We start from the raw sequence: 15,383 nt of genomic DNA, 5'->3' as shown, positions 1-15,383 counted from the left end.
TCGGGCACATGAAGGGCAGGTGAGAGTCAAATGGACATTCCAAGGGTGCGAGCCACTCCAAGCCTCCTCTGCCTGTAACCCCTGTAGCCATGTAAAATAGCTAACTCCCGATTAGAAGGGCCAAACCCCAATTAAAAATGACAAACGGGAGAGGCTGATGGGAAAATCAGCCAACAGGACTCAAACAGACAGCTGCAGGTAAAACAGTGTATTCACCCCTGGGGAAGCCAGACAGAATCGATACCTGCAGCCATCAACACAACAACACACCAGCCATCTGCATAGTAAGTAGCAATCCCGGGAACAATATGCTACAAATTAGTAACACAAAGCCGACCCAGACTTTTCGGCGCCAGCAGGAGCTTACACAAAGAGAGGTGAATGACCACCCCTCGATCAAGGAATCGCTCCAGCATTGGAGAATATCGAACCAAGTGATTGGGAACCAGGTACAAGGTCCGCCCCGAGAGGCGGGAAGCCCCTGGGTACTAAAAGAATAGGGGCCAAGTTCAAATCGGCCCTTCTTCCCTTCTTTCCCTTCTTCCCTTCTTCTCCTCTCCACACCCTTCGAGACCCTTCTGCTGACCCTCTACAACAGCCACAAGAAACAGTAAGTCTTACTCCAACGCTCGCTCCGAGATAGGCACTCCTGACTATCGACCTGTACCAGCTTTGAATCCCGCAGGCTCAGAACCCATACGAAAGGCCATTCGTTTCCCATGATGGGCCATTTCCAAAGTTAAGTGTTGGCCTGTTAGTTGTAGGAAGTAGCTTAGAAGTAGAATTAATGTATAGGTATTGATTACTGTACATAATAAATGTGCGTTGATTTAACTCTTACTAAGCGATGTGTTGGATTATTGATCATTACTCGGACTTGAACCACGTGGCGGTATCAGAAAGATACCTGGCGACTCAAGAGCAAAGGTGATAGAACAAGAGCAATTAAACTAAGGCTAAAACGAGCAACACCCCGTCCACTCCAACTGCTCAGGCCAAGGAGGCTGCATCCCTGTTCTTGAGCAGGAGACCCTTATCAGGCCGGGCTCCTTCAGGCCTCCAGTCATCAGAGGACATCCACCAAAAGCATCACAGATATCAAGACGTATATCAAAGACAGAGCTGGTTTAGCACACTGGGCTAAATAGCTGGATTTAATGCAGACCAAGGCAGGCCAGCAGCACGGTTCAATTATCGTACCAGCCTCCCCGAACAGGCGCCGGAATGTGGCGACTAGGGGCTTTTCACAGTAACTTCATTTGAAGCCCACTTGTGACAATAAGCAATTTTTATTTCATTTCATTTTTCAAATGTCAGCAGGCTGCCTCCACATCTGCTGCAGATGTGGGGATTGCATCCAGGCTTGGTGACAGGGTTAAGAAAGTAAAGAAATATTGAAATCATTTTTGGGTCAAGGGTGTGAAACCATTGTAAAAATATTGCACTTTTTAAAACATATTTGCTGTTCATGTGAATGGCATGGTCACTGAAGGCATTGTGATTATGTATATTTGAATCCTCTTATTTCGACGTTTAGTTATTCTCCCACTTAGTCATGTCTCTCTGTGAGATTCAGATTCATGTGATGTCAACCTCACTGAAGGTCGTTTTCCGCACTCTTGTGTGATGTCAGTGAGATGTGTCACACTTTATTAGAAGTGTGTGATTAAAGCACTAAACTGTACATTATTCCAATGGAGCAAATAGCCCATGTCCTTCCCTGGAATGTGGGTGCCATGGATAGTCCCACAGCGTCGGCCCTATGCCACCCATGATGGTCTTAACTCTCTTACTCTTGACTGTGATGCACACAGAGCCCGAGACCTCTCTGCTGTCTGACTCATGACTGTAAGCCCAAGATGTGTTTCTACTCTCTGACTCCGACCTGCTAGCCCCAGGACGAGCACTTTGACTTTCAATGCGTTCTTTTCATTGCCCTCATAACTGACGACTACATACGGAAAGCATGGTGGCACAGTGGGTCAGCCCTACAGCCTCAGGTCACCGAGGTCTCAGGTTCGATCCCGGCTCTGGGTCACTGTCCGTGTGGAGTTTGCACATTCTCCCCGTGTTTGCGTGGGTTTCGCCCCCACAACCCAAAGATGTGCAGGCTAGGTGGATTGGCCACGCTAAATTGTGTCTAAACTGGAAAAAATGAATTGGGTACACTAAGTTTATTTTCTTTTTAAATGACGACTACATTATCTCCTTTCCCCACTTCTCCGCCCCTATGAATCTCCATGTGACTCATCGCTCCTGTGCCACAATAACACTCGCCTTCTTTCCTGTTCCAGAGGCCGCATATATCCTCTCCCATTCATTCTCCCCTGCCCTATCCCTGTAACCCCATCCAACCTGCACATCGTTGGATACTAAGGGGCTATTTAGCATTGCCAATCCACCTAGCCTGCACATTGTTGGCCTGTGGGAGGAAACCCGAGCACCCGGAGGAAACCCACGCAGATACGGGGAGAACGTGCAGACTCCACACAGACAGTGACCCAAGCTGGGTTTTAGCAGCAGAGTGTTGACGCCATCGTAAACGCCGGAGCATTTTACGATGGCGTCATCTGGCCGCTGGAAGCAGCGATCCCCCAACCCCCAGGGGGCCAGCACAGCACTGGAGCGCTTCACGCTGCTCCAGCTGCCGATACGGGCACCAGCACGGGCGGCGCGGGTCCGCACATGCGCGTGGGCTGCCTGCTCCACACTAGTCCCTGGGCAACATGGCAGAGCCCGACATGGGCCCGGCGCGGGGGAACATAGGCCCCTACCCGGAATTAGCCCGCCCGCCGATCGGTTGCCCCCGATCGCAGGCCTGGCCACTGTTGAGGCCCCCCCTGGAGTCGTATCGCCCCTCTCCCCCACAAATCCCGCCCATGGTATCTTTCCCAGGTACCCTCGCCGGGTTCCGGCTTCTCACCCCTCGGCCTTCCTTTTGCCTGCCATCGTTCCCCCTCCTCCTTGCAAAGCCTTTCTGCCCCTCTGCCTTCCATCATTCCCTTTCCTCCCAGCCCAGTGCAAAGCCTTCCCGCCCCTACCCCACCCCCCCACACAATGTGCTTGTTAATCCCGCAGTGTGCTTGTTTACACCACCGCCTCCCCACCCCTCGCTGTGTGATTGTCATCGCCCGTCAGCCATTGCTGTGTGTTCGTTATCACCACCTTACCCCCTCGCTGTGTGCTTGTTATCCCCCCACCCCTCGCTGTGTGACTGTTATCCCCCCACCCCTCACTGTGTGACTGTTATCCCCCCCCACCCCTCACTGTGTGACTGTTATCCCCCCACCCCTCACTGTGTGACTGTTATCCCCCCACCCCTCACTGTGTGACTGTTATCCCCCCCACCCCTCACTGTGTGACTGTTATCCCCCCCACCCCTCACTGTGTGACTGTTATCCCCCCCACCCCTCACTGTGTGACTGTTATCTCCCCCACCCCTCACTGTGTGCTTGTTATCCCCCCACCCCTCGCTGTGTGACTGTTATCCCCCCACCCCTCACTGTGTGACTGTTATCCCCCCCACCCCTCACTGTGTGACTGTTATCCCCCCCACCCCTTGCTGTGTGACTGTTATCCCCCCCACCCCTCACTGTGTGACTGTTATCCCCCCCACCCCTCACTGTGTGACTGTTATCCCCCCCACCCCTCACTGTGTGACTGTTATCCCCCCCACCCCTCACTGTGTGACTGTTATCCCTCCCACCCCTCGGTCGTGGGCAGGATGAAAATTCCACACTCTGATTCTAAGTCCTTATTGATGTCAGAAGTCGGCCTTGGAATGAAACTTCATTCACAAACTGAAATGATCATTCAGTAATTAATCAGTTAACATGTGGTATTCATAAAACCAGGTGTGTAATATATCTGTCATACTGCTGACATGAAATGTTTCACACTGGCGCCATATAATACCAAAACAAATACACCACAACCTGCCCACCGTTCCTGAACAGACTTCCAACCAAAATAAATACAAAATACCTACTCTCCGTACTGGGCTCAGCACCAATATAAGCACGAGCTCTGCTCTTCTAACTCAGATTTCAGACCCACAGAAGCACAACCACAAGCTCCCTTTCAGGCCTGTCTATCAGCCAATACAAACACAACTTACTTCCTTCTTCCTGATCCATTTATAGAATGATAGATATAAAGTACCAGCTTCTAGATCCACCGGCAGGCTAGGAGACGCAAAAGTTGCCTGGTCTCCAAAACAATAAAAACATATTCTAGAGTTGCTAGAAATGCAATCTATTCACTTCAGATACAGTGTAAACCAGGCTTGTCCAACCTTTTTGCATGGTGGGGGGGCACATATCCATATTTTTCTCACTCGCGCAAATAGGGGCGGGGATTCTATGAACTCCCGGCCAAGTGTCGCTGGCGTCAAAACCAGCGCGTGCGACTCCGTCCCAGGCATTCACCTCTTCCTAGCTGTCCGCTGCTCCGGCACCGAAAGCCGACGCAGGTTCGCGCATTGTGGTAGCATGTATTGGGGGTCATGTGGGACTGGAAGCCCTAATGTCATTGGCTGACAGATCCCGGGTCCTGGTTGGCCGATGACCTCAAGCCCCGCCCTGAAGGCGAAGTATAAGAAGCCGGAGTCTTCCCCCGCAGGCCAGTTTACTATCGAGCTGCTGGGGAACAGACACGCTTAATAAAGCCTCATCGACTTCACTCTATTCGTCTCATGGAGTCTTTGTGCGCTACAATTTATTAAGCGTGCCTAAAAAGGACTATGGAGCTCAGGATCATTCCAGAATTCCTGAGGATCAGCCCCCACGCAGTGAACGCGGCAGCAGCCTTCAAACACTGGCAGGCTTGCTTCGAGGCCTACATCAGAACGACCACCGGCCGAGTCTCAGACGAACAAAAACTGCAGGTCCTGCACTCGAGGGTGAGCACGGAGATTTTCACCCTCATTGAAGACACCGACGATTTCCAGACGGCGTTCACAGCACTCAGAAGTCTCTACGTTCGCCCAGTTAACCAAATCTACGCTCGCTACCAGCTCGCGACGAGACGGCAAGCTCCCGGAGAATCGATGGACGAATTCTACGCCGCGCTGCTGATTTTGGGACGAGCCTGCAGCTGCCCGTCGGTGAACGCAAACGAACACACGGACATGTTAATGCGCGACGCTTTTGTGGCAGGTATGCAATCCTCCCAAATCCGCCAAAGACTTCTAGAAAAAGAGTCGCTAGGACTCTCAGAGGCACGGGCCCTAGCAGCCTCCCTAGACGTGGCCGCGCGTAATACCCGCGCCTACGGCCCCGACCGCACGGCAGGCCATTGGGCCCCGTACGTACCCGTCGCGGCAAACCCCCTACCCCCCCCCCCCCGGACACCCCACAGGCTTGCGCGGTCCAAACGCCGAGTCGCACCGGGGTCGCCCGCTGTTATTTCTGCGGCCAGGCGAAACACCCCCGACAGCGCTGTCCGGCCCGCGCAGCCATCTGCAAAAGCTGCGGGAAAAAGGGCCATTATGCGGTTGTGTGCCGGTCCCGCGAGGTCGCCGCCGTCCCGGGAGCACAGGGAGCCCTGCAAGCAGTCTATGCGCCCCAACCCCCCCAGCACGCCATGTACGACCCGCAGGCGCAGCCGCTCTGGGTCCCGACCACCGCGGTCCCGGGAGAACTGGGAGCCCTGCACGCCACCTACGCTCCCCAACCCCCCTCCCCGCAGCCCATGTATGACCCGCCGCTGGCGCTACCGCTTTGGGTCCCGGCCAACACTCTCCACGGAGAGGAGGGAGTTTTTCGCGTCCCTAACGCCACCCTAACCCCCGTCCCGCGCCCCACGCCTGACCCGCCGGCGCCACCTACTTGGACCCCGACCACCGCTGTCCCCGGTGAGGGAGCTCCGCGCAGTCCTTGCGCTCGCGGCCCCACGCCTGACCCGCCGGCGCCGCCGACTTGGGCCCCGACCACCGCTGTCCCCGGTGAGGGTGCTCCGCGCGGTCCTAGCGCCCGCGGTCCTAGCGCTCGCGGTGAGGGAGCTCCGCGCGGTCCTAGCTCTCGCGGTCCTAGCGCTTCCCAGCCCCCCCAGCACACCATGTGCGACCCGCAGACGCCGCCATTTTGGGTCCCAACCACCACGAGGGGAGGAGGGGCGCCGATGTGCGACCCGCAGACGCCGCCATTTTGGGTCCCGACCACCACGAGGGGTGGAGGGGCGCCGCCATCTTGGACTGCCCCAGACCTGTACGACGCATGGGGGCGGCCATTTTGTCCACCCCCGCCGCCATCTTGTGACCCCCCAGCCACGTGCGATGTATGGCGGCGGCCATTTTGTTCATCCCCGACGCCATCTTGGACGGCAACAACGGACCCCACTCCACTACTACAACCACGGCTCGCTTCGATTACGCTCGATCAGGCTCGGCCCCGGACATTCCAGACGACGACGACAACGGTCCTAATAAACGGCCACGAGACGCCATGCCTAGTCGACTCCGGGAGCACGGAAAGCTTTATACACCCCGACACGGTAAGACGCTGTTCTTTGACCACCTATCCCAGCGCACAAAAGATTTGCCTAGCTGCAGGATCCCACTCCGTACAGATCCAGGGATTCTGCGTAGTTACCCTTAAGGTGCAGGAGAGGGAGTTCAAAAACTACAAACTTAACGTCCTTCCCCAACTCTGTGCCCCAACTTGCTGGGATTAGATTTCCAATGTAATCTACAGAGCCTTACGTTCAAATTCGGCGGCCCCATACCCCCACTCACTATCTGCGGCCTCGCAACCCTCAAAGTGCAACCCCCGTCCTTGTTTGCGAACCTCACCCCAGATTGCAAACCCGTCGCCACTAGGAGCAGACGGTACAGCGCCCAGGACCGGACCTTCATTCGGTCCGAAGTCCAGCGGCTACTAAAGGAGGGCATAATCCAGGCCAGCAATAGTCCCTGGAGAGCGCAGGTGGTAGTAGTGAAGACAGGGGAGAAACAAAGGATGGTCATTGACTACAGCCAGACCATCAACAGGTACACACAACTAGACGCGTACCCTCTCCCCCGCACATCCGACATGGTCAATTGGATTGCCCAATATAAAGTCTTCTCCACCGTGGACCTCAAGTCCGCCTACCATCAGCTCCCCATCCGCCCAAGTGACCGCAAGTACACAGCCTTCGAGGCAGACGGGCGATTATACCATTTCCTACGGGTCCCTTTTGGCGTCACAAACGGGGTCTCGGTCTTCCAACGGGAGATGGACCGAACGGTTGATCAACATGGGTTGCGGGCCACGTTCCCGTATCTCGACAATGTAACCATCTGCGGCCACGATCAGCAGGACCACAACGCCAACCTCCAGAAATTCCTTGTGAATGTTTTATCCTCCCAGGACCAGCCCTGTAAACCCTTACCACCATACGAAGCATCACCCCGCCGGGTTCATTTTTGACAAGGGGTGAATGTGGTAGTATGTATTGGGGGTCATGTGGGACTGGAAGCCCTAATGTCATTGGCTGACAGATCCCGGGTCCTGGTTGGCCGATGACCTCAAGCCCCGCCCTGAAGGCGGAGTATAAGAAGCCGGAGTCTTCCCCCGCAGGCCAGTTTACTATCGAGCTGCTGGGGAACAGACACGCTTAATAAAGCCTCATCGACTTCACTCTATTCGTCTCATGGAGTCTTTGTGCGCTACACGCATGCACGCCTTGGCCGGCCCGGATTCGGCGCCACGGCCATCGCGGTTCCATGCATGTGCGCGTCGGCCAGCGGGCATCATGGCAGAGCCCTACAGGGACCCGGCGCGGAGGAATATAGGCCACCCCGGAATGAGCCTGCCCGCCGATCGGTTGCCCCCAAACACGGGCCTGGCCATCATGGAGGCCCCCCGGAGTCGGCTCCCCTCAACGCCCCCCCCCCCCCCCCTCCAACCAGGATGGCCCCCTCAGCCAGAACTCCGAGGTCCTGCCGGATAGGACCATACGCAAACGTCATGGCGGGACTCGGCGGAACTCGGCCCGTCGCGGCACGGAGAATCAACGGGGGGGGAGGGGGGCGTTTTCAACAGCCCCCAACTGGCACCATGGCGACTGTGCTGGCGCGATTGGCGCCGCTTCTCCGGTCGCTGGAGAATCAGTGGCCTGGCGTCGGAGCGGCGTGGCGGGATTCGCATGCCCGACCCCAGCGATTCTCCGAACCGGTGTGGGATCAGAGAGTCCCAGCCAAGGTTTGGCACAACATTAAACAGTGTTTTTTTTTAAATGGAGAAATGAACAAAAGAATCAACTTGTGAGCAAAAATAAAGCAATATCAAAGCAAAAAATTGCGAATTAAAATGAGTAATTAATAAAGGTGATCATTAGAGTGTGAGAAGGTGAGAGTTTGTGTGTCCGTTTCACTCCCAATCTCAGGGTGCTCAACCGGAGCTCCCGGAGTAAACCCACGCAGGCACGGGGAGAATATACAAACTGCACACAGCCACCTGAGTAATCGAACCCAAGTGTAGTGCTAACCACTGTGCCACGGTGCCATTCCTATCTGGCACACACTCACACATTCATGCTCTCACACATCATTCTCACATAGACACACACTCATTCTCACACACTCAGACAAACATTCTCTCTCACACACACAGACATACTCTTTCACACACACTCTCATACACACATGCTCTTTCTCTCACAACCTACACACCCTCTCTCATTTAGGCTCACACACTTTCATGTTTGCTTACACACTCATTCAATACCTTCTACACGTGGATCAGAGCTAGCCTGGTCTAGATAGTTAATGTTAGTTTACTTAGAGTAGTAGAGAGTCAACCCACAGCCAGCTGTGTGCATTGTTACTGAAGTTCAATAAATCTTATTGAACCAACGCCTACGTTTGGTGTATGCTTGATCATTTAACTGCATCGTGTGCAGTCCGTGTTACCCCAGGGTGAATAACCCGACATGATACCAGGCGTGGCTACTGCTTCTAAGTAATTTACCTTCGAAAATTCACTGACGACCAGCAACTGCCTTCCAGCAGCATGGAAAAGATCCAGGCACCTCCACAGCTCCGGATCTCCGGGAACCTTGGTGCCAACTGACAGGTCTTCAAGCAGAAATTCGGTCTACACATTGAGGCCCGGGCCTCGAAAATGCGTTCGATGCCCGAAAAATTGTGCTGCTGCTGTCTACTGCGGGGGACCAGGCCATCCAAATCTTCAATTCGCTCACTTTTGCTGACGGTGAACACAAGACCAAGTTCCAGACTGTCTTAGCCAAATTCGGCAGTCACTGTGAGGTCGAGACGAATGAAAGCTTCGAGCGTTATGTCTTCCAGCAGCGCCTTCAGGGTAAGGATGAGCCTTTCCAGTCTTTTCTCACTGATCTTCGCATTCTAGTGCAATCCTGCAACTACGGTGACACCGCTGATTCCCTCATCAGGGATCAGATCGTGTTTGGCGTCCACTCCGACGCCCTGCGGGAGCAGCTCCTAAAAATAAAAAATATGACCCTGCCAGTGGCCACCGAGACGTGCAAAGTCCATGAACAGGTGAAAAGTCGCTATTCCCGCCTTAAGTCGGTAGAGCAGGACCAACATGCCTCCCACGAGGCTGAGAGTGTACAGGCCATCGCCCGAATGCGGTGCCTGAGCATCGATGAAGGCGGCCATTTTGCACGCTTTTCCGGGGTCCCACGCATGCGCACCACAGTCGGGAGAACGAAGCGGCCAAAGGCTACACTGCTCAGGTGTGAGCGGCGGCTGACCGCACTGTGCATGTGCAACGACGCACCGAGCGTCACGACGTTGACGTGATTACGTGCCCCAACTGCAGTATCGCCCATTTAAAGTGCCAATGCCCTGCAAGAGGCAGGCGATGTCTCAACTGCAAGAAGCTTGGCCATTATGCGGCTTTGTGCAGGTCTGCACCTCCGATAGGGAGACAGCGATACCAGCTCCAACGCAGACGTGTTCGAATTGTGCAGCAAGGGCTGCTGGATTTGGAACCTGATCCCGTCACAGATCCAGAGGACGACTGCCCGGAGTCCCCATATCGAGTGGGCATCATCACCATGCATGACAAGGCCTCCTCACACTCAGCAACACACACACCCATCCTCAATGTGGATTGTGCGGACGAGTGGCGTGCAACAATACAAGTCAACGATTGTAGCATCCGGTTCAAGCTGGACACCGGGCTTCGGCCAATCTAATATCCCAAGCAGATCTTGCTCGTATCCAAAGGCAGCCAACAATTCTTCCGCCGGCCTGCCAGTTGCTCGACTATAATGGAAATGCTATCACTGCGTTAGGGTCCTGTCACCTGCATGTATCCAACAAGGCCATCAAGGCCACTTTGCGGTTTGAGATCGTCAAGCCCGGTAAGGCTTCTCTGCTTGGTGCCCATGCATGTAAGCTACTCCATCTCATCCAGCGTGTACATGCCATGTCCTCTGCCAACTATTGTAATACCCGGATGTGTTCAGTGGGATGGGTACGCTGCCCTACCGCTATGAAGTTCTGTTCAGGCCTGATGCCACGCCTGTCATCCATGCGCCACGCCGGGTGCCGGCGCCCCTAAAGGACCGTCTAAAGATGCAGCTGTAGGAGCTCCACGATCAGCGAATAATATCCAAGATGACGGAACCAACTGACTGGGTCAACTCGATGGTCTGTGTCAAGAAGCCCTCTGGAGAACTGCGCATTTGTATTGATCCCAAGGATCTGAACCGCAACATTATGAGGGAACACTACCCGATCCCGAAGCGGGAGGAGCTGACGAGTGAGATGGCACATGCCAAATTCTTTACAAAGCTGGATGCATCGCGTGGCTTCTGGCAGATACAACTGGACGAGTCCAGCAGGAAGCTCTGCACGTTTAATACACCTTTCGGAAGATATTGCTACAACCGCATACCGTTTGGTATTGTTTCGGCCTCCGAAATCTTTCATCGAATAATGGAGCAAATGCTAGAGGGCATTGAGGGTGTGCGGGTTTATGTTGACGACGTAATCATATGGTCCACGAACCTGGAGGAACATATTTCACGTCTGCAACAAGTCTTCAGGCGCATACTTGCCAATGGCCTGAAATTAAATAAAATCAAATGCTCCTTTGGCATGTCGTCAATTAAGTTTCTGGATAATCAGATCTCCTGGCAAGGCGTGCAACCAGACTTGGACAAAGTCAAGGCCATCAACACAATGAGGACCCCAGAGGACAAGAAGGCGGTCCTCTGCTTCCTGGGGATGGTAAATTTTTGGGGGAAGTTCATTCCCAACCTCGAGTCACACACCACGGCCCTCAGACACCTGGTGAATTCCACCACTTTCCAGGGGCTGCCCGCACATCAAGCAGAGTGGCTTGAGTTGAAAGCGAAGCTAACCACCGCTCCTGTTTTTGCTTTTTTTGACCCAGCGAAGGAGACTAAAATCTCCACAGACGCCAACCAGGACGGCATTGGGGTGGTGCTCCTCCAGAAGGATGACACCTCATCCTGGGTTCCAGTGGCCTACGCGTCAAGGGCCATGACCCCCACTGAGCAGCGATATGTTCAAATAGAGAAAGAATGCCTGGGCCTTCTCACTGGCATCGTGAAATTCCACGATTATGTTTATGGTCTCCCAACCTTTACAGTAGAGACGGACCACAGACCCCTAGTGCACATTATACACAAGGACTTAAGTGACATGACACCCAGGCTCCAGCGCCTTCTCCTTCGACTCTGCAGGTATGATTTTGAACTGGTTTACACACCTTGAAAGGAGCTAATCATCGCTGATGCCCTGTCGCGTGCCATCACCTCGACATGTGAGCAGGTAGACTTCATACACGACATTGAGGCGCAGGTGAAACTCCCGACATCCAACAAATGACTCATCATCATTCGAGAAGAGACCGCCAAGGATCCTCTTCTGTAGCGGGTCATACATTACCTCACAAATGGCTGGCAGAAAGGGCAATGCCCCCAATACTATAATGTAAAGGATGACCTAACTGTTGTCGAGGGAGCCTCCTGAAATTGAATCGCATCGTCATTCCGCGCAGCCTCCAGAGCTTAGTGCTCACTTGAATTCACGAGGGACATTGGCCCGGCATCAATTAGGATATATTAAACATGGTCCTCAATTGCGCGACCTGCCAGCGCTTCCAGCCTGCTCAGCCCAAAGAAATGCTCCAACAGCATAAGATCGTGACCTCTCCATGGTCTAAGGTTGGAGTTGACCTTTTACACGCCAACGGGTGTGACTACGTCCTGATAATTGATTACTTCTCCCATTACCCCGAGGTAGTGAAACTGTCTGACCTAACATCCAGGACTGTCATAAAGGCCTGCAAGGAGGCGTTTGCCAGGCATGGAATTCCACTCACGGTTATGAGCGACAACGGTCCCTGTTTCTATAATCAAGAATGGTCCAACTTCACAAAGCAATACCACTTCCTGCACATCACCTCGAGCCCGCATTACCCTCAATCTAATGGGAAGGTCGAAAAAGGGGTGCATATCGTGAAGCAAATGCTCTGTAAGGCTGCGGACTCAGCTTCAGACATTAATCTTGCTCTTCTGGCGTACAGGACAACCCCTCTGTCCAACGGTATGTCCCCGGCACAGCTCCTTATGAATTGTAACCTGCGGACGACTGTTCCGGCCATTCATGTACCTGCCCTGGATCACCTTCCAGTGCTGCAAAAGATGCAGCAGATCAGAACCAGGCAAAAGCTGACATATGATACTCATGCTACTGATCTGCCCGTGCTCTCTCCGAAGTTCGCTGTTCGCATCAAGTTACCTGGTGGAGGCTGGTCAGCTCCAGCTGCTGTTGTTCGACAGGCTGCTCCCAGGTCGTTTGTGGTTTGCATGGCTGATGGATCCATTGTCAGGCGCAACAGAAGGGCACTACGCAAACTTGCCTGCCCACCACCGGATCTCACTTTCCCAGATGTCATTCTGCCTTATCCGGACAACTTGCTCCACAAGGCCACCAATCTGGCTGCATGCCAACCAGTTAAGACACCATCATCCCCGCCTCCACCTCTCAGGCGGTCCACAACAATCCGACGACAGCCCCAACGACTGGACTTATAAATAGTTCCTTTAGAAATATACTGTTATGTTTCTGCACGCTAGACACCTTACATGTACATATCCATTCACTCACCTATTGCTGTAAATAGTTACTTTTGTAAATATGTGTATGTGCTCTAAGCAGCCGACAATTTTTTTTAAAAGGGGGGATGCCATAATGTGCACCCATGCACATCATGAAGTAAAAGCAGGCAGTGACAGACACCCAGGTGAGCCAATCAACATACAGAGCAAAACATGACCAATCACCAGACAGAACACCAGAGGGGGGCTTCCAACTATAAAACACATGAGGCATCAGCACTCTGCCTCTTTCCACTGGTGACAACTGTAGTGACAGTCAGGGTGTACAAATCATTCAACACCTTCTACACATGGTCAGAGCTAGCCTGGTCTAGATAGTTAATGTTAGTTTACTTAGAGTAGTAGAGAGTCAACCCCCAGGCAGCTGTGTGCTTCGTTACTGAAGTTCAATAAATCTTATTGAACCAACGCCTACCTATGGTGTATGCTTGATCATTTAACTGCATCATGTGCAGTCCATGTTACCCCAGGGTGAACAACACAACAGCGTTGTCCGGTAATTAAAAAGGAATTGTGCTAGTCGTATGTCTATGGATCCTGTGGTCTGCTTCTTTAAGTCCTTTTGAACATCTGGACCACCAGGCTGTTAGATGAGGTGATGGTTCTTATGTGCTGGGTGCCGTTCCAATTTGTGAATGTGGCAAACTCCTCGCTCATGAATGGCGGCCCATTGTCCATAACCAACACTTCAGGGATCTCATGGGTACTGAATGAGCACCTCATTTCTCGACAGTGGCCCTTAGTGACACAAGTAGCCTTACATTAACACTGCAATGAAGTTACTGTGAAAATCCCCTAGTCACCACATTCTGGCACCTGTTCGGATATACAGAGGGCGAATTCAGGATGTCCAATTCATCTAACAAACACATCTTTCAGGACTTGTGGGAGGAAATCGGAGCACCCGGAGGAAACCCATGCAGACACGGGGAGAACGTGCACACTCTGCACAGACAATGACCCAAGCGGGGAATCGAACCCGGGTGCCTGGCAACCTTGCTAACCACTGTTCTACAGTGCCATTCCAAGCACTTCGAGTGGGGATCCATGATAAGGAGGAACATGGAACTGTCATGTGAGAATACCTTTAAGAAATGGATGTTTATCAAATAGCTGTAGTGGATGTACCTTTAAGAAATGGGTGTTTATCAAATAGCTGCAGTGATGTCAGTGTGTGGATGGAGCTGAGCTGTGATTCTGCTTCTACTTTTGCTGTGAGCAAAAAAAGCTGGTGTATGTCTGTGTGTTTTAGTTTCGTTTTCAGAGTTGAAGAAGCTGCAGTCACAGCAAGAAGGTGCATTGATCTCTCTCTGCAATCTAAAGACTGTCTCCAGATCATTTGAGGATTTCAAAATAATACCTGATTCTGTAGAAAATTTAAACCTGCTGTCTTTCTGTAAAAAGGGTCTTTTCGTCTTATGGATTTTGTTAGGAAAGTTATGAAGGGTTACTTATAGAAAATTGTATCTGTGGGGATTATTGGTGTTGATATTTGTTAAAATATTTACTGTGGGTTTATAAAGTGTTAACTGGATTCATAAATAAACATAGCTTTGTTTTAAAAGTACTTTAGATCTCTGTTCATCACACCTGTAAAGTAGACCCTTGTGCTCCCCATAACCACAATCTATTAAAAGTTGTGGGTCAGGTCAACCCCATGATACACTTTGGTGTTCTCTAAACCCCGGCCCATAACAGAACCAATGAAAGGCCCTGCAAAGTCTGCCTGCAGTCGTACTCAGGGACATTCTGGCCATTCCCAAGGATGAAGGGAAGCCGCTGGCAGGAGCTTTTGGTGCTCTCAACATGCCGGGCAACTGTGTACAACTCGCTCTCTGTCCCCAACAATGTCAGGTCACCAGACATAGCTCCGAACCAGCACCTTAATTTTTGAGGTGCCTGGGTGACCACTGTGTAGATCATTCAGGAGGGATTCCTGACCCGTGTTACGGATGCCTGGTCAGCTCTCAACAGTGGCTAAGATACTGTAACAGAACCAGAACTTTTTAAAGTTTTAAGACTGTGCAGAAAGAGCAATTCATTCCAGGAGTGATAATATAAGAAATAGGGCTTAGTTATTTTATAAACAAACTTTCTCAAAACAAAAACGAAAAGAAGGGCAGCACGGTGGCGCAGTGGTTAGCACTGCTGCCTTACAGTGCTGAGGACCTGGGTTCTATCCCAGCCCAAGGGCTCACTGTCTGTGTGGAGGTTGCACATTCTCCCCCTGTCTGCATGGGTCTCACCCCCACAACCCAAAG

The sequence above is a fragment of the Scyliorhinus torazame genome, chromosome 7 (genome assembly GCF_047496885.1).
Source record: "Scyliorhinus torazame isolate Kashiwa2021f chromosome 7, sScyTor2.1, whole genome shotgun sequence".
Lineage (NCBI taxonomy): Eukaryota > Metazoa > Chordata > Chondrichthyes > Carcharhiniformes > Scyliorhinidae > Scyliorhinus > Scyliorhinus torazame.
Note: the sequence above shows the minus strand (reverse complement) of the source record.